The 26475-nt window shown below is 44.6% G+C and overlaps 1 long non-coding RNA gene across 1 annotated transcript; it reads right to left on the reverse strand.

The window, feature by feature from the left end:
• Nucleotides 1-20286: 20286 nt before the first annotated feature.
• Nucleotides 20287-25498, reverse strand: LOC135982019 (uncharacterized). Its single transcript, XR_010599218.1, has 3 exons — nt 25390-25498; nt 22353-22476; nt 20287-20845 (listed from the first exon to the last, which is right to left on the reverse strand). It is a non-coding gene; the product is annotated as an uncharacterized LOC135982019 (long non-coding RNA).
• Nucleotides 25499-26475: the final 977 nt, after the last annotated feature.

Consider the following 26475-nt stretch of genomic DNA (forward strand, 5'->3'; position numbering starts at 1 on the left):
AGACTGAGACCAGCCTGGATCTCTGATTAGCCACAGAATAGGGTCAGCATGCTCTGTGGCAGTATTCGCTTCCCCCACACTATTCTTCACTGTCAACCTGGAGAAGGCACCTAGGACTAGAGGGTGTCTATAGTTCACTCTCTAGGACCCATTCAGCCTTTGGTCACCCTGTGGAGATGGCCTATAATGGTACATCTCCACTGCAATAAAAAACCTGCGGCACCAAGTCTCAGAGCCCAGGCTGAGTTTGGACCCTAATAGTGAAAGGTTTCAGGTGCCAATGCCAATAGTTTTGGCCATCTGCCCTTATACGTACTGTACATTGGCTTTTGTCCCACTCCCCCATTTCTTTTCTTCTAGACACAGACGGTATTGAACAAAAGGATAATAACTTTGAATGTGCTAATGTGATGACCACCATGTTGGCCAGCACATAGAGGAATCGAAGCAGGAACCTCAAGAACTAGAAGGCTGAGCTATGGAGGTTTGAGACGAAGAACCAAACACCACAGCTGGTGCTATATCACATTCACATCCTATGTGGATCAGGCACAGAGGAGGACTTCAGAATGGTAGCCCTGTTAGTCTGTATCAGCAAAAAGAATGAGGAGTACTTGTGGCACCTTGGAGACTAACAAATTTATTTGAGCATAAGCTTTCGTGGGCTAAAACCCACTTCATCGGATGCATGCAGTGGAAAATTTATATATATAATACACACATATATACATATATACATACACACACCTACATACACAGAGAACATGAAAAAATGGGTGTTGCCATACCAACTGTAACAAGAGTAATCAATTAAGGTGGGATATTATCAGCAGGAGAAAAAACTTTTGTAGTGATAATCAGGATGGTCCATTTCCAACAGTCGACAAGAAGGTGAGAGTAAGAGTAGGGGGAAAAAATAGCATGGGGAAATAGGTTTTACTTTGTGTAATGACCCTTCCACTCCCAGTCTTTATTCAAGCCTAATTTAATGGTGTCCAGTTTGCAAATTAATTCAAATTCTGCAGTTTCTCATTGAAGTCTGTTTTTGAAGTTTTTTTGTTGGAGTATTGCGACTTTGAGGTCTGTAATTGGGTGACCAGTAATTGTAACTGATACTCACTAGTAGGTCACACTGACAAGAAAGAGAAGGCAACAAATTTGAAAAAACCAAAACCAAGACAAAAGAAAAAAAAGTGATGGGCAACTTTCAAGAGAACTAATCCACTTTAAAATGTATACCTTTCGGTAATCTGGATTAACTTTCTTGAGTGTCCCCAGGTAGCCGAGCCCTTAAATCAGACATCACTGCATCAGTAGCCCTGGGATGTTTTGAAGGTTTTCTTGGCATTAAGACTAGAGAATTACTTAAAAATAAAATAAGAAAAAAGATCAGATTCTGGAGCAGAAAATGAAAGGTCAGGCTATGCCATACTCTGCTGCCAATTGAAACTGTCTCATAACCCTGTTTATTCAGATGTAAAATGCAATAGGACCTGTTTAAGCAAATGCTATGTTGACGTGCACAGACAAGATCTAAACAACTGGCACTACCAGTAAAATAAGCAGGCAACTCTGGCACTCAGAAATACATGCCGGAAGTTGGCCAGGTTTACAGCACCGAAAAATTAATCAGTATGTTTTCATGGCTCCAGCCTCTTGATAAGTGGAACAGTCACGTGGGCTGTTTCCAATTATTTTAGCACAAGTCAAAAGTCTGATTTTTGCTCAGTAATGGATTTCAGGTCTTTGCACTGGAATTGCTATTCTGCATTCATTTGCTCTTCCATATTGGCTATTTGAAGGGTGGTTCTGCTCTGATTTTGTGGCTTTGCAATATTGGCACTGTGGCCTTTGATGTTTATTGCCTCTTACTGGCTTGAGGAAAAAAAAAATCTGCTTGGTTCACAAGTTCCAAGAAGTTTTTGGGGGGTTTTTTTGGTCTAATTGCCAGCTCTGTAAACTCTGTCTGGAATTCTGAAATGACCAGAGTCTTCCTGGACTCTCAATAAAACACTGAACATACTTTGATGCCCCCAAAGTACACCAATAGTTTAATAATAATTATAATGATTTGCATTTGCACAGCACCTTTCATCTCTGCATACCGATGTACTCTACAAACTAACTTACCCTGACAACTGCACTACAAGTTAGGTGAGAGAAACAGCATCACATCATCCTCCACTGAAATGCAGCTATCTCTGAGGCAGAAAACAGGATTCAACTATTAAATCATGTGCTGCTTAACAGTGCACAGAAACACTAACCTTTGGATTGCTCATTTATGACAAGTGCTGCAGCAGATGACATAATAAAATGTAAGGGGTAAATTGGCATTCTGTCATAATCTCTGATGGAAGGCTACCATAATACTGTTGCTCCTTCCTCTAACCCCAGCATCCCATTCTGACACCAGTGATGCCCCTCTGCCAAACAGTAGCAGATATCCAGGACCTTCCCAGGGGAGGAGAAATCAGTGACACAGAGTCTGGTTATTCTCTACATGTAATTTGGTTTATACACACACACACACACACACACACACACACACACATGCATATCAGTCCTGGAACAGATGGTCAGAAAGGAATGTAGGGCAACCTGTTCTTTTAGGTTTCAGTGCGGTAGCCATGTTAGTCTGTCTCAGCAAAAACAACGAAGAGTCCTTGTTAGTTTAAGGTGCCACAAGGCCTGGTCTACACTGGTGGGGTGGTGGTGGTGGTGGTGGTGGGGGAAATTGATCTAAAATACACAACTTCAGCTATGACTTAAAATCACTTACTTCGCATCCTCGCGGAGCGGGATCGACGGCCGCCGCTCTCCCATCGACTTCGCTTCCGCCTCTCGCCGTGGCGGAGCGATCGGGGATCGATTTATCGCGTCTACACTAGATGCGATAAATTGATCCCCAATAGATCGATCACTACCTGCCAATCCGGCGGGTAGTGTAGACGTACCCCTAGTTGTTTTTGCTGTTCTTTTAGGAATCCCAGCCTAACACCAATGCTTTGTTCCCTTGGAGCAATTCTCCCTCAAAAAGTGATTCTAATCAGAGACCAGGGCAGAAAGCAAACTCTCCTGCTCGTACAGCTCCCTCTACCCAGAACTTGCATAACAAAACAGTGTGTCTTCCTAAGGCTGAACACTTGCTCACATGCTAAGAAAAAGAACTTAGAAGACTATGTATAACAGTGACACCTGCCGCAATATGGCACCATGGCTATGAACTCCTCTAAAATCTATTAGACTAAATTGATTCTTTATCTAACACACACATCACTAAATGGCACGATTGCTTTCACACAGAGGAATTTGAGGTTCACACAGGGAAATTTTTTTTTTAACCCAGACTCACATGTAAATAGGAAAAGGAACAATGCAAGGCTTACAAAAGGCCAAACTAACAATGTCAAGTATCAGAGGGGTAGCTTTTACAGATCCAGATGAACACGGCAGCAAAGAGTCCTGTGGCACCTTATAGACTAACAGACGTATTGGAGCATGAGCTTTCGTGGGTGAATACATCCGAATGCATCCGATAAAGTGGGTATTCACCCACGAAAGCTCATGCTCCAATACGTCTGTTAGTCTATAAGGTGCCACAGGACTCTTTGCTGCTTTTACAAACTAACAATGTGAACATATATTCCTGAAAGCAAATGTGAGCAGAGTGAGCCTGTCAATTACAATTTCATAAATATTCCTAATTAAATGATGGATCAAGCAGGATGGAGGAAAAAAAAAATCACTGAATAGTTAAGCGAAAATGTTCAGAAAAATAGTGGGCAATATGCCCTAATTTGCATGTGCCATTGCTGCAGTTACAGTAATGGTGTGTGCAAACGACCTGATTACACATCTAATTGCTCAATGACACATGCAGACACCAATTTCACATGCAACGGTCATAGTTAGGTGTACAAAAAAAGTATGCAATTGCCAGTGCATGATTGTCCTAAGTATGCAGGTTCCAGTGCTTTGTCTAGTCACGTTTCAAAACGCTCAGGTAATGGGGCACGTCCACTACTCCATTTGGGACACTATTCCCATGTTTAACATGGTGTCTCCCAAGCTGTGGTTTGTGGACCACCAGTGAGCTGAGCAGCACCTATTGGTGGTCCACAGAGAGATGGCTGTACACATGGTGCTCGCTCCTGCTTGCTTTCAATTGCAACATCCAACGCAAACAGCTAAAATTAAATGTTTTGCAATACTCCTCTTCCACACAGTGTCATTTTCCTATGGGGCTGCAAATGGAAGGTGGGCCATGTGATTGCAAAGGGGAGGCACGGTGGGGCTCACGCAGTGGTGAAACCACCAGTTCCTGGCTCTGCCATAGACTTTGTGTGTGACCTCAGGCAAGCCACTTAGGGTTGGTCTACACTGCCATTAGACACCTGCGGCTGGCTCGTGTCAGCTGACTCGGAATCACAGGCCTCAGGCTAAGAGGCTGTTTAATTGGGGTGTAGGTATTTGGGCGTGGGCTGCAGCCTGAGCTCTGGGCCTCTCCCACCTTGCAGGTGTAGGGATATTAAAGAAGGTACTAACAGTGATTCCCCCAAGTGACAGTGACCCGCTCATAATTTGTCCCCCACACTTTAAAATCCAACAGTTTCACCAAGTACAAAAATCTCTTGGGTCTTCTGTTAAAACTTGTAACCTACTGTCTGTAGAAACCATTGATTGTATCTGTCCTGTGAAAGATACTTTATTACTATGTAAAACTTACAAAGAAGTTAATTGACTTTGTTCTTGAAGTAATTGATACAATGTAAACAAACACTATAAGCTGTTAAGTGACTTTCACTTCATTCAACTGCTCCTAGGACAGACCCCCACCCTCTGTGATTAAAGGGCCGGAGTCTCAAATGAATTAGCCACACACCCTGAAAGTGGTGGAGACAGTAAATTAAAATATGGTTAAGATATGAAATGTATGTTGATGAATGCTTGATGTACATGAATGGTTAGGGAGGTGCCAGCCTAGAAAGGGAGTATCCATCGGCCAAAGAATGTGGCAAGTGGATGACCAGAAAACCCCCGGAGGGTAAACTGGGATCCACCCCATCACCTGGAAGGATGAGAAACACAAACTTTGGACAGTGTGGAGCCACCAGGAATGTGCCACTTTGGACAGGAATGTGCCATCTGCTGATTGAGTCAGCAACAGCAGGATGAAACAGTTCCCATAGACTAACATAGGAACTAATTCCTATAAGAATGGACTCTAAAGACTGATGACTTTGAGTCTCTGGTTCTGCTGCCAACCTCCAGGAGCATCAGGTGCACCTGACACAGACTCGGCTCCATCCTCATGGCCAAGATACCTGGCCAGTAACTTGGCATGAGCAACTTCTAGGCTGGTAACTATAACACCTATACAGAACTTGAATGAATGATTGTGTGAATGAATCTCTCTCTCTCTCTCTATATATATATATGTATGTGTGTGTGTATAAGTAGTAAGTAGTCAAACAATGTTATTTACTTTTAGCTTTTGCTTTATCAGTATATTTACAATAAATGTGGCATCTTTGCCTTATCCCTCTTAATAAGATCCTGCTGGTTTTTATTCTATTGGTATAACACAGGGTCCTAGAACCCGGACGCCAGCCTGAACCTGAACGTCTGCACCTAATCTTTCTGTGCCTCAGGTTCCCAGTCTGTGAAATGGGGTAATAGTACTTCCCTTCTCCTGCCTTTGGTCTGTCTTGTCTATTCAGATTCTCAACTCTTTGGGGCAAAGACTGTTTCTCACTAGGAATATATCCAGTTGTAGCACAATTATGATTCATCAGGTTTATTACAGTGGTGCCTAGGTGCAAGGAATTCGTGCAGCCTGTAAGTGAATGAGTACAGTTTCCCCCTATTGGTTGTTGCCCAACAGAGGCTGCCCACGCCGACTATATAAGAACTTGGCAAGTACCAGTCAGTATCTGCTCAATGCAACGGCTGCCTGGCTCCTTACCGCTAGCTGCTATGTAGTGCTCTCAGAATAAAGCCCAACGCAGCTTCAGCTGAACCCGAGTCTGTAGCGAGGGTTATGTGGTTCCAGGGCACGAGGGGCCACCTGAGGTCAGGACTCCATTGTGCCAGGCACTGCACGAACATAGAATAAGAGACAGACCCTGGCCCAAATTACTTACAATCTATACAGACAAGACAGATGTAAAGTGGGGGGAAGCAGAGAGACCAGTGTTAGCAGCAAATGGCCACGTGAGTTGTGCAAATTTTATTGTATTTTTTGCTCTTGTCAGGCTATATAACTTCTTTCGGTGTGGTTATGTTAGGAGGGGATTAGCTAGCTGGAAAGACAAAGGCAGGGAGAGGGCTGGAGACCATGGGGGAGTGGAGTGAAGGTGTTTGCACAAAACAGCCAGTGAGCACAGGGGAGAGGAGGGTCATAGATTCATAGATACCAAGGCCAGAAGTGGCCTCCGTGATCTAGTCTGACCGCCTGGATAACACAGGCCATAGAATGTCCCAGATTAATTTTCCAGAGCAGCTCTGTTAGAAAAACATCCCACCTGGATTTAAAAATGGTCAGTGACGGAGAATCCACCACAACCCTTGGGAAATTGTTAAACATTTACACCCTACTTCCAGTCTGAACTGGTCTAGCTTCAACTTCCAGCCATTGGCTTGTGCGATAGCTTCCTCTGTTCAGCATGCACAGTGCAGAAAGGAGCCCCACGGTCTCACTCAGGAGCTCTGGGCACTACTAAAATGCCAGTAGTAAGCAGCGATCATGATAAATAGGCCATTGCTCTCACTGGTGCAAATGTCTCTAATAAAGACAAGACTTGAATGTCTTCTGTGTTGTATCTATTTGGGGACAGAGCCTGGACTCCCCTCTGTCTGCTAGGGGCTGCCAAAAAGGTGGCATGGACAACTGTCAAGAAAATCCCTGCATGGTTCTGAGACCATTTAGTTGTGTAGAGAATATGAGGGGTGTGGCTGAAGTGCATTATGGGACATCCCAGCTACTGGACTGGCCCCTCGGGGGCTGTTGCACCTGGGTGTAACTTTGAACAGCCCTGATGTCACTCTAAATTGCACTGAGGGCTAAGACAGCCACAGGATTGGAGTGAGGGAATGTAAAGGTGGCAAAGGTGGGCCTTTCCTCCTTCTCATGTTCTGTGCTATACACACCCAAGCCAGACCCCCAAATCTGGCCAACTGTGTTTATGTTTTCATTAGAATCTCTCTCCCCCCGATCTGAGCACCTGTTTTCCCATAATCTCTCTCTCTTTTTTCCTCTCCCCCCCCCCCCCATCTACTCTCTCTCTGCTGTTTTCCCACAACTGTCTTTGCCATTGTATTATTTCACCTCTTGCTCCCTTTTTCCACAACTGTACATGAGCAGAATGCAAATTCCATAACTTCCAAGTTGATCATTGGACAATGTGATACTTCAGTGCCATCGTAATTAAGGGGGAGAGGGGAAGGTGGGCCATTCATCATTTTTATGTATGTTTTAATCAAGCTGATGCCCATGTTTGATCCACGTCCTATAGGCAGGAGGGGACACCTAGTGGTACAAATGTACTATGCTAGAAAATGATAAACATGGATAACCATTTGCAGCTATTGGCTACTAGAACTAGATCATTCTGAGCTCCATCTATTTTCACACTCACTGCAATGGAGTCTACAACTCAAATCAGTACGTATTACAATTCAGAGAGAAGCTAAAATCCCTGGGCGAGTCTGCAAAGGAGAACTTGAAGGCACAACACGACAGAAGAACTAGAACAAGGGTGCCTATGTAACCAGCACACCTCCTGGGTGTGGTGTTCTGTCCCATCTAGTGACACCGAGACCACTTAGAGAGAGAGATTAAGGTGTCTGCTCTACAGCTTTAGCTAACCGGCAGTTGGCTTTTAGCTCATGCAGTAGACGCTCATGAACTAAGCTCCAGAAGTCCCAGGTTCGATCCTGCCCGCCAACAAGCGGGGTCTGTCGGTGTTACACCTGTGTCTGAGAATTCCAACAGGGGGAATCGAGAACTTCTCCTGCTACCTCTCTCTAGAGCGCTGTGGGGATACAAAAATTTGGATTTGCAGCCAATCTGCATCCGCAAGAATCAACTTCTATCCGACCTGTAATCCGCACTCCATCTCTTATCTGTATCAGCATCTGGGCCGCACCAGCATGTTACCTCATTGTGCCTCTCAGGAGGAGCGTCTATCTGTGTGCATGTGTGTACAGTATAAGAAAGCTATATGGCATAATAAATGCACACACTATTATTATCTTATTATACAACAGGCATCAGAACAAACAGCCTTTTACATACAAAATAAAATAAATGTCTCAAGTCAAGGCTCAAAAGTCACAAACTGAACTATAAAATACAAAAAGAGTCTGCTGCCTGGTTTGCTTGTGACTTATAAAGTCACCGCACTTAGTGCTCAGCAATCGCAGGTTTTTTGCGCCAGCCCTTTGGCTTTGGGTTGGTTTTCCTTTGTAGCAATTCGTGTGTTGAAGAAACTAGCAGTGTGCTTCCATCCAGATTCCTGCCCTTATCACTCGGGGTTTGCAGTCTTTTCCCAACAGCTGGGATGTCGGGGGCTGAGAAGGGAGCCTTCGCCTCCTTGTCCTGTAACTATCAGTCTCCCTGCTCAACGCTTCCTGCTGTGGTTTGCAATATTCCATTGAGTTAAAGCCCCTCTGAGGTCTCAATCAGTAAAGCTGTGTGCTGCACGTGGTGCAATGTGTTACCGCTTATGTTGAGGGAAAAAATGCCTTGAGTACTAATGCCCATGCTGTCTCTAGCCTCTGTTTGCTGGAAGCTGGGAATGAGTGACAGGAGATGGATTACTTGATGATTACCTGTTCTGTTCATTCCTTCTGGGGCACCTGGCACTGGCCACTGTTGGTAGACAGGATACTGGGCTAGATGGACCTTTGGTCTGACCCAGTATGGCTGTCCTCCCATAGTTTCTCTGGCAGGCTGCGTGGGTTTTTTAATTGATCACAGAGCCCCCCAGCCTATGGTAGGGGATTATCTGCATTGCCCAGTGTGAGCTGCTGATAAAGAGGTAACTGAAGCCGATGATGCTCTAAATTATCCACATAGTGCAAGGGACAGTGAGTCTGTTCTCCCTGTGAAAGCATGCAAGGGGAGTACTATAGCAGGGCTACAGTGCGGGGCATCCTGCTAGGAAGGCTGTGGGGGGGGGGGGGAGGAGTGAGTAGCAACAGGTGCTCTGTGACTCCAGCTTAGTTTCCCCACGTGGGCGTAGGATTAGGGTGCAGGAGGGGGGTGAAGGGGCTTTCCAGCCACTCAGACAGGGCTTAATTTTTGCCAGGACTGAGCTCCAGCACTCTTTCAGTACAAATAGCACTGCAGGGCTATATGGAGATCCCTCTCCAGGGCATTTCATTTCCCTTCGGCTGACGTGGCTCCCTTAAATGGGTTTCTAGGTTGTATGTTCCCAGTTGCAGAGCTGTGTCAAGATACCTCTCATTATGCGACGTTCGCTGTTTGTACTGCTACCTTCTCTGGAAGTAGGATCTCGAAGGCAGGGAAGCAGCTGACTTTGCAGAAACCACTGCCTCCCTCTCCAACTGACCTGTTATGGCAATAATGGAGTCGGGAGAGGTTTCTTAAATTGCTTGGCTGCTTGAACTGCAGTGATCGGAGCATGAGGGATTTTGCTGCCTGTGTTGATCTCTCTCCTCTTCTTTCTCTGTATACAATGTGTGTGTGGGGGGGGGGAGGGAATATTTAGTCTCTATGGGGAGGAGGTGGACTTTGCTGTGTGTGTTGGTCTGTGTCACACTTCTCTCTCTTTGCGGGAGGGAAGCTTTGTGTCTCTTTGAAGTAGATGCAGGAATCTCATATCCGCAAGCAATCAGCGATCTGCAAACATGGTGAACAATATAACCACATCCATGGATGCGGGATAGCCACGGATGTAAAGGGGCTATCCGCAGATTTGCAGTGCTCCACCTATCTCCGAATCCAAGCTGTTGGCCCAGTGGCACGGGCTCTTTGAAATAGTAGATTACAAAGTTCACCAGCCCAGGAAGAGGAAAGACCAGGGGAGCTGGAACTAGGGGTACTTGGGGGTGAGGCATCACCCCCTGGCTTGAAGTGGTTTCCATCATATACAGGGTTTTGTTTTGTTCAATGTCTCTCAGCACCCCCATGATACAAATTGTTCCAGAACCACTAGGAAAGCCACCCAAATATATCATCACCTGCCTGAAGGCAAGGAAAGAACGGGAGAGATGTCTGTGTTCCCTCCTGAGCCCAAACTCAGCCCCCGATGGTTCCCCAATTGGGGACCATATCAGTCGGGGAAGGCTAACAACCCAAACAGGGGCAGCAGTTAGACAAACTCATCAGCACTTTCCCCTCTTGTTTTCAGCGCCACCAGGCCAGACACACCTAGTGTTCTATCATATAGAAACTGAACCCATCCAGAAAGTGTCAGCATGCCTGTGACCATTACCCAGAAAAATGTGGAGACTGTGCAACAAGAGTTACAGAACTGGGACGAAGTGACCCAGGGGAAAACGCAGTTTGGGGTGGCTCTATAACGGCACCTGATGCTTTAATAAACCCCAAGCAGCCCGGGGTCAGGTTCCAGTGGAGTCGGTGGGCCTATGTTCCCCAAACTTGTCTCCCCCACCCCCAGCTTCTCTGTAGTGACAGAACCTCTGGGGGAGCAATTGAAGCATGCAGGGATGATTGAGACCGGAGCCAAGGCCCCTTCTAGCCCGACTAGTCTGGCAAAAACCATAAGGCCATAACCTGACCACTAGGCCAGCTTGTCATCGGACCTTCCTGCTACAGTCATAGACACGATTTACCAATGGGTGTGGTAAACAAAAGAACACAGGCATGTAGGGACAAAATCAGCACATACTGAGTTACACCTGGCAAGGGACATAAAAGGCACAGTAGAAGCAGTTCTGTAAATACATTAGGAGCAAGTGAAAGATTAAGGAAAGTGTAGGTCCATTACTTAGCAGGGAAGGGGAGCTAATAAGAGGTGACATCAAGAAGGCTGCCCCAGACTTCACTAAACAGGTTAATAGTAACCAGATGCTTAGCACAATTCATATAACAAGGGGGACAGAACACAAGCCAGAACAGGGAAAGAATATATTAAAGAATATTTAGATAATTTACATGGATTCACCCTCGCAGGGCCTGAGGAAATTCACCCTAGGGTACTTAAGAAACTAGCTGAAGCTATCTTGAAATCATTAGCAATTATCTTTGAGAACTCATGGAGGACTGGTGAGGTTCCATAGGACTAGAGAAGGGCAAACATAATACCTGTCTTTAAATGGGAACAAAGAGGAAACACGGAATTATGGACCAATCAGCCTAACTTCAATACCTGGAAAGATACGGCAACAAATTATGAATCAATCAATTTGTTAGCACCTGAGGAAAATAGGGTAATAAGTAATAACCAACATGGATCTGTCAAGAACAAATAATGCCAAACCAAACTTATTTTCTTCTTTGACAGCGTTACTGGCCTAGTGGATGGGGGGAAGCTGTAGACATGATATAGCTATATCTTAGTAAGGTGTGTCCCTCATGACAGTCTCATAAGCAAACCAGGGAAATGTGGTCTAACTGAAATTACTATAAGGGGGTGCATAATTGGTTGAAAGACCATACTCAAGTCTAGTTATCAATAGTTCACTGTCAAAATTGGAGCTCTCTCTAATGGGGTCCTTTAGGCATCCATCCTGGGTCCAGTACTATTCAATATTTTTATTAATGACTTGGATAATGGAGTGGAGAGTATGCTTATAAAATTTGTGGATGACACCAAGCTAGGAGGAGTTGCAAGCACTTTGGAGGACAGGATTAGAATTCAAAACAACCTTAACAAATTAGAAAATTGGTCTGAAATTCACAAGATGAAATTCAATAAAGTACAAAATATTATACTTTGGAAGGAAAAATCAAATACACTGTAACAGCATGGCACCCACCTCTCACAAGTGCCCCCTTCTGGTCAGATGTGTCTGCAGTCTTTCAGTTTATAGTTGCCCTGTCAGTGGTTTCTCGGATGGTTTTTCAGGACGCAGCCCTCCAGGCTAGACACACACACTGTCTATATGCAAAACAGAGCGACCCCCTTCCAGGGCATACAGTCTTTTACTTGCCCTGGTCTGGGGCCACACCCCCAGGCCTTCCTCCATGGTGACACTGTCTTCTTGCAGCCCTCTCTGGGCTCAATCCTTACTCAGTCCCAGCAGCCTTCTTAGCTCCCCCATTCCCTGCCTATACTGAACTGTCCATGGTCCAGCTGTTCTTTCAGCCAGCCAGTTACCTGGTACTCTCTTCTCCAACTCCAGACAGCAACTGACTACTGCTCTCTTCTGCAGCTCCTTTTATATGGCCCTGCTGAGCCCTGATTGGCTGCTCCCTGCAGCCTCTCTCATTGGCTGCTTCCCTGCAATTGCTCTAGGCCACTTCGAGGACTTCTCTTCTGCTCCTTTCTGGGACAGGGTATGGCAGGACCCTGAGGACTCCAGCAGGGGTCCCTGGGCCTAGTCCACCCCATCACATGCACAAATACAAAATGAGGTTTAACTGGCTAGTACTGCTGAAAAAGATGAAGGCGATAGTGGATCAGAACTTCAATATGAGTCAACAATGTGGAGTTGGAAAATAGGCTAATATCATTCAGGGGTGTCGTAACAGGAGTGTTGCATATAAGACACAGGAAGTAATTGTCCCACTCTACTCATCACTGGTGAGGTCTCAGCTGGAGTACTGTGTCCATTTCTGTGCACCACACTTTAGGAAAGATGTGGACAAATTGGAGAGAGTCCAGAGGAGAGCAACAAAAATGATAAAATGTTTAGAAAACCTGACCTATGAGGCAAGGTTAAAAAAACTGGGCATATATAGTCTTGAGGAAATAAGACTGAGATGGACCTGATAAGTCTTCCAATATGTTAAGGGCTGTTATAAAGAGGACTGTGGTTAATTGTTTTCCGTGTCCACAGAAGGTAGGACAAGAAATCATTAACTTAATCTGCAGGAAATTCTCCATCATCCGAAGTCTATGAATCAAAATTGGGGACTTTCTAAAAAGTCAGTCAGGATGTGATGCTGGCAGACCAGGCACCAGTTTATGCCAAGGTCCCCATATCTCAGCTGAACACTGACAAACGCATAGCTGGAATCTGTCTGGCTTGTTTGTGGATTAATATTAATAAAATCGGTATTAGAATTATAAGAAATGTGCAGTGTTTGGACTCTATTGAATGGCTCTGAGTTGCTGGGTGCATTAATCTTACTTGTAATATCTATGTTCTGTATTGTAATGTAATATTTGAGTGGTTTTATTGTGAAACTATGACTGTCTGAATTGCCGTACAGGAGAGAGACAGCAATTAGTGTGAAGAGCTGCTCTTCTACAGAAATTGTGATGCCCCTTCCAACAGAGGAGACCAATGGATACCAGACGGGCTCTCATTGGATCATCTTACAACTGGAAACACCCTACAGCTGGGTTGAGAAACCATCAACAAAAGGACTTTTATTGTTCTGGTCTCCTAAGTGGGAAGATGAGTCATGAAAGTGGACTCCTCCCATCAGCTGAGTTTGCAGCTCAAAGCGCATGGCAGGAGGGGATTAAAAAAAACAAAGAACCAAGCCAAAGGAACTAAGCATCTCTATGGTGCTCGGACATTTGGGGGGCAAGGTGTTTCTAGGCTGAAGCAACCCCAGCTGCTTAGCTTGGGTTATGGGCTTAATGCAGAAAGCAGGGGGTGAAATTCTATGACTCGTATTGTACAGGTCAGGTGTTATGCAGGTCAGGTGTTCTATGGCTTGTCTGACCTGCACAACACCTGCATAACACAAGATGATCATGGTGGTCCTATCTGGCCTTAACATCTATTATTTGAATCTGCAATAATGGTGGAAAAAATGCCTGGATAATACTGGGATGGAAAACTCATGCACAGAGAATTCACAATGCAAGGATTAATACAGAGGATATGTCCTTAATCAGACATGTTCCTTGCAGGATCCTTGCGCGTCTTGCACTATTTGTATTTTTAGCAAGACAGCAACAGCGATGAACTAGATATCTGAGAGACAGACGACATGGCATAGAGTTCTGGACTGACCGGAGCACAAAAAAGAAACGGAAAGAGGAAAAGGAAAGCCAGGAGGTGCCTAGACAAATCCAACTGTTCCAGACAGGTAAATGCCCCTCATGGGATGGAATCTGGCTCCTATGCAAGTGATGTGGTGCTTAGTTGCCAACACTGTATATTTTTCTCAAGCGATGGCCATCTGGTCCCAGCTGCTGGAGGGTCCCATACATATCCTGGGGAATTTTAGCTCATTCTCCCACTTACTCTAACCACAGCTGCCAGGTTAGATGCAGCACCATCTCCTACTCCCGCCACTGCTTGGGGCAGGGGCTTTTGTCCATAAATGGATGTTCATGGTTTTATGCTAATTAGACTCATTAAATAATTTGCAGGGAAGGTCACACGTGGAGCAGCAGAGAACTGGGCAGCTCTGAGGCATGTCTACCCAACTAACTTAATTTGACCTATGTTAGATTGACTTACAGCCTCCGCAGTAATTACTGCCATGGTTCACGTCCACGCTACCCTCCTTCTCTCTCTCACCTGGTGCACTTTCACCAACTTAAGAGGGGAGTGGGGGGGTGGGCTGAGAGCACAGGCTCTCAGCTTGGTGCACAGCTCCCTGCTCCCCACCGGGAGCATGGCTACCCCCCTTGGGCTCCCGGTGGGGACCTCTGCACCCAGAGCCCAGGCAGCTGCCAGGCTCCCAGCGGGGAGCTGGAAGACTGGGGGCAGCCAGGCTCAGAATGGGGATCTGAGACGCCGAGGGCAGCAGGGCTCTCCATGGAGGGCGGGGAGCCCAGGTGGCAGCCTGGCAGAGGCAGGAGCCCAGACGATAGCCCAGATTGGAGCTGGGAGCCAGGAGCTGGCCCGGCTTGGAGTGGGGAGCCCGGGTGGCAGCCAGGCTCAGAGCAGGGAGACCAGGCAGCAGCCCAGCTGGGAGCAGGGAGCCCAGGGGGCAACCAGGCTCTAGCTGGAGCCCCCACATCTGCCCCAGGGTGACAGCCCGAGCTGTGAACCAGGTTTTCTTGTCAATTTCACGGCTCCAGCAGGGAGCCATGAAATTGACAAGATTGACAGCCAACCTAAGTAACCCACAGTGTCTAACCTGACACTGCGTTCCCCTAACGACACCGCCATAAGTCCTATGCCTTTTGTGGAGGTGGAGTTATTATGCTGGTGTACAGGGCACTTACATCAGCGGGAGCAAGGCTGTGGTATGTACACTGACATCATTAGGTTGACATAAGCTGCCTTACATCAACCTAACTGTGTAGTGTAGATCTGGCCTGAGCCTTCACAGAGGAAGAAGCTGAGTGTCCAGCTCGCCTCCTTCCACTATGTCTTCTTCAGAGAACTGGTGTAATTGCCCTAGCAGAGCATATCCTTTGGCACATCTGTGTTCCTGGAAGGCTGGGAGCGTCTCTCTCCAGTCGTGATGGAGCACAGCCAGGATGGGCACTCATCTTCCCAGTCTCCAGCCCCTGAACCTCCACAATGGTATGATCACTGCAAGTGAATTGAGTTGCCGTTGGTGAAGACCAAAGTTCATGCTGGTGCCCAGTTCACAAGCAGACATCAGCTGCGTGTCTTAGTCTAGGGCTGTGCAAAACCTGTACTGCAAAGCCCCATGCACCACGTGGAACTAGGCTTTGTTACAAATTCAAAATTCTGCCAGGCTCACTGATAGGCTCCTGGGAACCTTGAACACCTCTTGAATGGAGCTGGGTCCAGTTTGCAGCCAAACCTGGGATGATTTATGGTTTTGACACAAAATCAGGGGAAACCCAATATTTCAATGAAGTTTTGGTTCAGGCTAATAAAGTCTTTTGCTGCAGAGACTGGATCCAAATCCAGCCTTTCCTGCTGTTCAGGGGTCTTTGGGGTGAGGGCTATTGGTTTGAGCCATAGGTGTGACCCCAAGCAATCATCACTCATATAAAGGGATCCCCTCAGCCTCCACCAGCTGGATCTGCCGAGTGCTGTGCTCAGGGACATTTCGTCTTGAAAAGGGTACCATCCACCTGCACCAACACCAAAGCAATGAGTTCCCCTCTCTTTCACCAGCGCTCATTCATATAAAACACCACCAGGCCAGAGATGCAGCCGCAGCATCTGTGTGAGTCTCTCATTTGTCACTGCCTGATTGGAGGAAGCCTTCTCCACTGCTGAACCTTTGGAAATAATTTTGGTGGATGTGAGTCTCAACCAAAATGCCAGATCCAGTGTGGAGTGGTACTGAAATCAGAACCAGGATCCAGATTCAAACGTTACAGTTGGTCACTGTAGTAATTACCACTGCAGTCAGAAGCTACTGGAACCATTTACCATGTAAATACTCTCACACTTCTTATCAAACTGTCTGTACTGGGCTATCTTGATGATCACTTCAAAAGGTTTTTTTTCCCTCTTACTTAATTGGCCTCTCAGAGTTGGTAAGACAACTCCCACCTGTTTATGCTCTCTGTATGTGTGTATATATATCTCCTCAATATATGTTCCATTCTATGCATCCGAAGAAGTGGGCTGTAGCCCACGAAAGCTTATGCTCAAATAAATTTGCTAGTCTCTAAGGTGCCACAAGTACTCCTGTTCTTCTTTTTGCGGATACAGACTAACACGGCTGCTACTCTGAAACCTGTCATTATGCAAGGCACTGCATTTAGCCGTATGGAGTGGAAATCCATCAACCTCATGAAAAAACTCGTACAGATACAGACAGACATCATCTTCCTTTCCAAATGCAAGCAGATGGACATCATACCAAAAGGACTAAAGGTAAAAAATCCATTACAATCTACATATCACACAGACTATGCTGAGAGACTGTGTCACACACTCTCAAAGAAACTGCGAAACCACCTGATCAGCATCCTATACAGCAAACAGGGAAAGATTAAGAATGAGCTCTCAGAACTGGATACTCTCATAAGAAACCAACCTTCCACACAAACTTCCTCATGGATAGACTTTACAAAAACTAGACAAGCCATTTACAAGACAAACTTTGCCTCTCTACAAAGGAAAAAGGACACTAAACTATCTAAACTGCTACATGCCACAAGCAGCCACAACAGTAGTTCCCTTAACCCACCCAGCAATATTGTTAATCTTTCCAGCTATACTCTTAGCCCAGCAGAAGAGTCTGTCCTATCTCGGGGCCTCTCCTTTTGTCCCTCCAGACCCATGAATATGATTCAGTTCTGCGGTGACCTAGAATCCTACTTTCGACGTCTCCGACTCAAAGAATATTTCCAACATACCTCTGAACAGCATACTAACCCACAGAATCCTCCCTACCAGCACTACAAAAAACAAGGATTCTGCGTGGACTCCTCCGGACGGTCGAAACAACAGACTAGATTTCTACATAGATTGCTTCCGTCACCGTGCAAAGGCTGAAATTGTGGAAAAGCAACATCACTTGCCACATAACCTCAGCAATGCTGAACACAACGCCATCTACAGCCTCAGAAACAACCCTGACATCATAATCAAAAAGGCTGACAAAGGAGGTGCTGTCGTCATCATGAATAAATTGGAATATGACCAAGAGGCTGCTAGACAGCTCTCTAACACCACATTCTACAGGCCATTATCCTCTGATCCCACTGAGGATTACCTAAAGAAAGTACACCATCTGCTAAAAAAACTCCCTGACAAAGCACAGGAACAAATCTGTACAGACACATGCCTAGAACCCCGACCAGGGGTATTCTATTTGCTATCCAAGATCCATAAACCTGGACATCCTGGACGCCCCATCATCTCAGGCATTGGCACCCTAACATCAGGCTTGTCTGGTTATGTAGACTCTCTCCTCAGACCCTACGCTACCAGCACTCCCAGCTATCTTCGAGACACCACTGACTTCCTGAGGAAACTACAATCCATCGGTGATCTTCCAGAAAACACCATCCTGGCCACTATGGACGTAGAAGCCCTCTACACCAATATTCCACACAAAGATGAACTACAAGCTATCAGGAACAGTATCCCTGATAATGTCACAGCTAACCTGGTGGCTGAACTTTGTGATTTTGTCCTCACCCACAACTATTTCACATTTGGGGACAATATATACCTTCAAGTCAGCGGCACTGCTATGGGTACCCGCATGGCCCCACAATATGCCAACATTTTTATGGCTGACTTAGAACAACGCTTCCTTAGCTCTCGTCCCCTAACGCCCCTACTCTACTTGCGCTACATTGATGACATCTTCATCATCTGGACCCATGGAAAAGAAGCCCTTGAGGAACTTCACCATGATTTCAATAATTTCCATCCCACCATCAACCTCAGCCTAGATCAATCCACACAAGCGGTCCATTTCCTGGACACTACTGTGCTAATAAGCGATGGTCACATAAATACCACCCTATACCGGAAACCTACTGACCGCTACACTTACCTACATGCCTCCAGCTTCCATCCAAGACACACCACACGATCCATTGTCTACAGCCAAGCTCTAAGATATAACCGCATTTGCTCCAATCCCTCGGATAGAGACAAGCACCTACAAGATCTCTATCAAGCATTCTTAAAACTACAATACCCACCTGCTGAAGTGAAAAAACAGATTGACAGAGCCAGACGAGTACCCAGAAGTCACCTCCTACAAGACAGGCCCAACAAAGAAAATAACAGAACACCACTAGCTGTCACCTTCAGCCCCCAACTAAAACCTCTCCAGCGCATCATCAGAGATCTACAACCTATCCTGAAAGATGATCCTTTACTCTCACAGATCTTGGGAGACAGACCTGTCCTCGCTTACAGACAACCCCCCAACCTAAAGCAAATACTCACCAGCAACCACACATCACTGAACAAAACCACTAACCCAGGAACCTATCCTTGTAACAAACCCCGATGCCAACTCTGTCCACATATCTATTCCAGTGACATCATCATAGGACCTAATCACATCAGCCATACCATCAGGGGCTCGTTCACCTGCACATCTACCAATGTGATATATGCCATCATGTGCCAGCAATGCCCCTCTGCCATGTACATTGGCCAAACCGGACAGTCTCTACGCAAAAGAATTAATGGACACAAATCTGACATCAGGAATCAAAATACTCAAAAACCAGTGGGAGAACACTTTAACCTGTCTGGTCATTCAGTGACAGACCTGCGGGTGGCTATATTACAACAGAAAAACTTCAAAAACAGACTCCAACGAGAGACTGCTGAGCTAGAATTGATATGCAAACGAGACACAATCAACTCCGGTTTGAATAAGGACTGGGAATGGCTGAGCCATTACAAACATTGATTCTATCTCCCCTTGTAAGTATGCTCACACTTCTTATCAAACTGTCTGTACTGGGCTATCTTGATTATCACTTCAAAAGCTTTTTTTCTCTTAATTAATTGGCCTCTCAAAGTTGGTAAGACAACTCCCACCTGTTTATGCTCTCTGTATGTGTGTATATATATCTCCTCAATATATGTTCCATTCTATATGCATCCGAAGAAGTGGGCTGTAGTCCATAAAAGCTTATGCTCTAATAAATTTGTTAGTCTCTAAGGTGCCACAAGTACTCCTGTTCTTCTTTTTGCGGATACAGACTAACACGGCTGCTACTCTGAAACCATTTACCTTTGTAATCCTGACCCAGGTGAGGTGACTGGAGCCAGGGAATAAAAATCACTGCATACTTCAGCTTCATTACAGCTGTTATTTCTGTAATGGTAATAACCTGAATCAGAACAAATCCAGACCTAAATCATGTGTCTCTGTCTCAGCTCTGCTTAACATGAACACACAAGGATCACACAGGAGAATATAAGAACATCATTCCAGCTGTGTGCATAACACTGTATAAACAACAAGGGAATCTGAATGTTAAAATAACCATTTAGTGAGACAATGACTGAGGATGTGCAGAGGACAGAAGTTCCATTTTACAAAGGATTGCAGGGAATCTGGCTTTGTTTATGAATAGACACGAAAAACTGAACATGTCTAAATTTTCCACAAAGGAAAACTCCCCTAAAAAATAGAGTTGGGTCATTCCAAACATTTTCTTTCAATGTCAACTTTTTATTTTTGTAATTATATTCGAATATAGAACACAAAACCAAATCAATTGCAAAATGAAAAAGTGTTTTAAAACAAAAAATCAAAACAATTTGTTCCAAAAATGTCAAAACAGGTGGTTTGACATGATTGGGACCTTTTCCCCCAGGTTTCTTCCAAAACAAAAATCCAACAAAATCAGCCTTACTCGATGGAGCATTTCCGTTTCGATGGACCCGCATCTTCTGATGCACTATGGTTTCAGTGGAATTTGTCCAACCAGTTGTACAAACAAGTTCATCATTTTGAGAGGGAGTTTCATATTCTGAAGAAAGCTAGAAACACAGGAACTTCTGTCCATTAAGTGCCATTTTTCAAGTGCAGTTGCCTCCCAATAGAAGTGCCACGATCCTCACTTATAATTGGATTGGAGAATATTCAGCAGGGAACAAATCTGCGCTAAGAGCACAGCTGTATTCCTAGGAGTCAATCGGTTTATTTTCTGCTCAGTTACAGTACCTCACTATGGCAACATTTAAAGTGAAATCATTCTGGAACCCAGCAGATATTTGCATATGTGTTTATTTCAACTGTTACTTACAAACAAATACTAAAATTCAAATGAATAAGCTCTGGACTGGCCTTTTGTTCCATCCCTTGTTTTCTTTCTGGTGCATTTGCTGTTCCGGTTTCAGCCTCCAGAGGACAATGATCCTTCAAAAAAATGGTACAAAAAGAAACAGCAGTGAAGCTGAAGCCAGATCTGTTGTTTACCAAGCAGCAGGGGAAAAAACAGGGAAGGGAATTCTCTGCAATTGTTCATTTTCTGTGATTATTCTATTGACTAAATATTTGACCATCTGGTCACACTATACCTGAGGCTAGTAAAATGGAGTAAGGATGAATCCCATCCAACAACATGGAGAGAACATGAAATATTCCATCCTGATGATTTAGACATAGATCTACCCCATCTCCCTAGATAGCATCTTTTTTTTTAAATGATAAAAGCATCATGTTCTAAAATCAGGAAGTAAACTTTTCGTGCAATCTCCTCAGCAGCTGATTTGCGAGCCAGAATTTGTATATGTGATACAGGCAAGCCCAGCATGTTTCTTACACTCAAATTATTCTTTTTTTATTTAAACATACACAAATCATTCCTTTGTAAGCTGCTTTAGGAAAAAAGAGGCCTAGTTCTCCGTTGCCCTGCGCCTTGTGTCTTCAATTACACCAGTGCAAAGTGGGCATAAAATGCTACCAGATCAGAATGTGTGGGTGTAAATGTCCACCCAAGGTACATAGTCGCAGAAAATCAGGCCTAAGGATTCCCGTAATTAAGGCCAAGACTTTCAATGGCTTTAGATGCCTCAATTTTGGATGCGCACATTTAAAAGACCTGATTTTCAGACAATGCTGAGCACCTGCCCTCTGAAAATCAGGCCCCTTACTCAGATTGGACACCCCAAAATTGAGGCATGCAAAAGTTCTGGTTACTTTGGAAAATTTTGGCCGGACATCATCCTCCTTTCTACCAAATTCATTGCTGCAGAACCAGCCTCCTCACTAGACTGGAATCTGCTCTCAACACCAGTGTATTGTGTTCGGTGTGTGCCTACTTTCATGCCACCTTTCGTATTTGTAAAAGCCTCCCAATTAATGTTCCTCAAGCAGCTTCCTTCTCTTCTGTCCAAAAACTCTTCAAGCTCTGCCTGTTCCACAAAACACCTGAGGCATGAGATAATACCCTGCTCTGTTCTGCTCCGGGCCAATTTACACCTTGAAGGCCTGATTCTAGGAGATGATGGGCACCCTCAGTTCCTGTGGAAATCAACAGGAGCTCAGCCTCTTCCAGGATCAGGGCCTTTAGATGGATTGTTCAGTGTGTTTAACATATTGTCCAGGCCGATGCAGACCTTTGGCCCTCTGTTAATAACAGCAACCACAGTGAAAGAGATGGAAGATGTCTGCATAAAGGCCCGGGTGATTCTGGGTGCGCTTTGCAGAAGAAGAAATGTTTGAGGCAGGATCTGAAGAGAAGGTAGGAATCTTGCACGCTGGGCTAAGGAGGGAGCACCCTGCATAGGAGAAGGCATTGAGATGGGAGTGAGACCAGAAGTGAGGCAGGCTTTCTTTGGGGAATGAGGGAAGTGGTAGGAGTGGAAGAGGAAGATGGGAGAAGTAAGACATCACTTTATAAATGGAGGAAATTAACACTTACATATAGATACAGTGACCTGAGATCTTCAGCAGTGAAAGCGCAAGCCAGCCGCACTTGAACCAAAGGAGTAACTCCGTCATCATGTGTAAACGGTAGGTTCTACACCATGGGGTGCTGCATTCCACTAGAGGGCGATATAATCACATGCACTAAGCCAGTGTGCTACAAAAACATTCCCTCCTGTCACTGAACTCTGTCAGCTAATTAAACCATTAATTTGAAGTTTTTATTGGATCCCATTGTGTGCCCCCTGAGATTTTTGGTTGAATGATTGCCCTGATTCTGCCAAGACACTACTGTCCACTAGAGAGTTCTGGAACTTTCCCCTAAAGCATCAGAGACAAGCTCCTGGACTATTCAGAGCACTGCTCTGATCTGGGACGGCAATTCCTATGTGACTAATTCTACCCAAGTTGATGGGCTACTATTACCACGCAGCTAACTATGATTCAGGATGATCACAGTTGGCAAAACTGAGCCCATTTGTGATTAACAGATATTCTCACAGCTTTTTACTCATGCTAGCACTAGTGGGACTAGAACACCATAGCAACAGAGCATAACCGTGTAGTAGAGAGGCAGCCTGCAGCAATGGAAGGGGTTTTGCCATCACTGTAGGAACTCACCTCCATGAGTAAAGGTAATGAGATTGACGGAAGCACTGACCTAGCTGTGCCTACACTGGCAGTTAGGTTGGCATAGTTACAGTGCTCGGGGGGCGGGGTTTCTTCTTAGCACCGTAGCTGTGTCAACCTAATTTTTCCGTGTGGACCGGGCCTAAGAGAAAGGGAGTGGGATTGTATTCTGCCATCATCATCACCAGCAGAATTGTTTACTAATGGTCTACACTAAAAAGTTAGGTCGATGCAGCCATGTGAAAAATCCACAGCCCTGAGCAAAGTAGTTAAGCTGACCTAACCTCCGGTGGAGACAATGGTAGGTCAATGGAAGAATTCTTCTGTCAACTTAGCTACTGTCTCTCGGGGAGGTGGATTACCTACGCTGAGGGGAGAATGACATTGAAGTGCTACAGCAGCGCAGCTATAGTGCTGCAACGGCGCCGTTGTAACATTTCAAATGTAGACAAGCCCTTAGTTCAGTGGATCCCAAACTGGGGTTCGTGAACCCCCAGGGGATTCCTGTAAAATTCAATAATGGCAGACAGAGCTGTCCCTAGGGATCCTGGGCAGCACGGGGCCAGCAGCACGGAGCCCCTGGACTTCCAGGAGCTAAGCAGATCAAAGCAAACAGATCTCTCACACGGAGGAGATTTAAACTTCAAGACTCCTTATAAGACATGGAAAGGGAGGTGGATATTTTCTGCTGTTTTTAAAATTAAATAGGCAGCTAGTATTGTTTTTAAAATTATTATGAAGAACAAATTTAAGCTTTGTTGTAACGTGCGTTGTTTGCCTGGACTGCTCAAGACCTGAATGCTTGTGTAGGAGGAACTCTTTGAGTTGGCTTCTTAAATACCTTCATGATGTTTCACATCTGATACTCCTTGATGAAACATAGGAGCCTTGTCTTCTAACAGACTTATTCAAAGTGATACAAGCTATGAAAGTGAGGTCTTGGAAGAGTGTTGCCATTTTCATAATGTAATAAAAATACGGTAATGATAAATAATAATAATAAATAGTGTGTAATATGCATGTCATAAAAACAAATTTTATATTTCCCAGATCACTGCTTTTATCATGTATACTCAGATAAAGGAGAAAATCCCTGGAAATATTCATTTTTAGGAGGGGGTTCGTGAGACTTGACATTTTAGTGAAAGGCGTTCACAGGTTGTTGAAGTTTGGGAACCACTGCCTTAGTTCCAACTACAGAAATATCAGTGACACTTGTGCAAACACAGTTGCATAGGTGGAACTGAGGGCCCAATTCAGCCTGAAAAACCTGCAAACCAAACCAGACCAAACCAGTGATCACGCACAAGACGGAAAGAAGCCAGCTTGACAAATTCCTGATTGAGGCTATGTCTACACACAGAAGTTGTACGACTTTTAACTATGCTGCAGCACATCCTCCGTAGTGTGGAATGAGGGATACTAGTATGAATGTTCTTCTGGAAGGGGAATAAGCTCTACTGGTGTAAGAGACCTTGATACCACTATAATATCCACACTACGGCTCGTACCAGTATAACTATAGTGGTTAAAAAAAAAAAAAAAAAATTACATCCTTAACTGATGTAGCCCTACCAGTACAAAATCAGTGTGTAGACCAGGCCTGAGTTTGGAGGTTTGGCAGAAGAAAGAAACTCATCTTTTTAGATTTAACATGAGTGTATTTGATTTTGAAATCATCAAAACACAGGAAACCAGGAACCCATATGAAATTTTTATAGAGTAGGTTTTCAGAGCAGACCTGTAGCTTAAAGGGTTTTACACTGAACAAGGAAAACAAAAATATCAGGTGTTACAGAGCAACAAGGTTGTTTTCAGAGCAAGCTTGCCTTTGGGGATTTTCTAAACACCGAGTGAACTGGGGGGTTTGTTTGTTTTCAGCCTTAATGTTGCATTAATACTAGATTTGGGCATTTGATTTCCCTGCTGTTTTGTTTGTTTGTGTTTTTAACAGAAAAAGAGAAAAAACCAAGGTTTTAGAAAGAAGAGCAAAGCTTGTCAGTTCCTTAATATGGAGCTCTTCAGCTTGATTCCCTCAGAATCCTGTCGTCCTTAACCAAAAGTCTGAAAACGTAATATTCTGCTTAACCTGCTCTAACTCCTTACAGCGGGTTAAGCTACTTAATATCCAGATCCAGTTCAAATCAATTCAAAAGCTAAATCACTTCAGAGTGACTGAACGTTAGAAATTGCTCTAGCTTTGAACTGATCTAAAAAATAAAGTAAGTTTCAACTGGTGGAATTTAAACATTGTTGACTCTAAATCTAAATAGATGACTTTTTTCCAAATAGGATTGAATTATAAAGCTCAAAGAGATTTACAAAATAGAGCCACATTGGAATGAAATTGGTATAGCTGCTTTCAAATGATTAATGTTTACATATAGAAAATCCATCCTTACATGAGAGCATCTTTTACCTCTTCTTCCTGGATATGCATTTTTTTTAATTACAAAATTTCTAATGCCTACGTAGCAAAGTTGGCTTGAATTTCATGTCTCAAGGAGCTCTACAAAAAAAAAAGGCAAATTTTAAGTTCCTAGTTTCAGACAACTGATCTGAGTGCAACATTTCTGATACAACATATAATAGGAATGTATGGATTTTTTTTGTGCTCACCAGGCCATTAAACCTGTTGTGTTTTGCTCTGGGTTTACACACACACGCACATGCAGTGGGATGAGATCAAACATGCAAAAATTTCAACCCCAAAGAGATTTGGTTTTTTAAAAGATCTGAGCATCTGAGCAAAGGGTTTAGAATGGAAGCTGGAAATCTGTCTAGTGCAATAGCCCTCCAGGATTCAGTGGCCTGGCAATCTGGAAAATGCAACTGTAATGCGAGTGAAGGGGGCTGTGCGAGACAGCACAAGGGGACATAGAAAACAGCACATGTTGGAATTAGAGCTGGTCAGGAATTCATTGAACCGGAACTTTCATCAAATCAGAGGCAGGGTTCGGTCAGAAACCTGCCTGGTTTCCTGGCAGGCTGCTGGGGACCCCAGGTTCAGTGGCTTAGGGGCAGCCCCACTTTGCTAGGGCTTTCAGAATCCTTGCCATGTAGCTCGGAGGCCCTGGGAACCCCAGCTCTAGCTTATCCTGGGGAGTGTATTTTGTTTTCAAATCACCATGCATCTGTGTTTCTAAAAAAAAAATTTTTTTTTTTTTATTATTTCTAGTTTGTTGATAATTTTGAAAAATGTGGTTTTGGCCCAAATCAGAACAAAACCAGATTCTGGAATGTTGCAATTTCCCACAAACTGGAAATCCTGTGTCTCAGACAGCTCTGCTTGGAAACTGGACACATGATGAAGGAAAAACATAGAAGATGCACAACAGGGCAGAGCATGCTGCATTCTTGATGTACCTGATCTTTCCTTGATCTGGAAGGACCTTTCCTAGGGAAGGAGGCTAGCTTAGTCTGCCTGGCCTATTCAGTCTCTGGCCTCTCCATTGATATTGCCAACAAGCATGCTAGAGGCTGTAAAA

This window comes from Chrysemys picta, chromosome 3 (assembly GCF_011386835.1).
Source record: "Chrysemys picta bellii isolate R12L10 chromosome 3, ASM1138683v2, whole genome shotgun sequence".
Classification (NCBI taxonomy): Eukaryota; Metazoa; Chordata; order Testudines; family Emydidae; genus Chrysemys; species Chrysemys picta.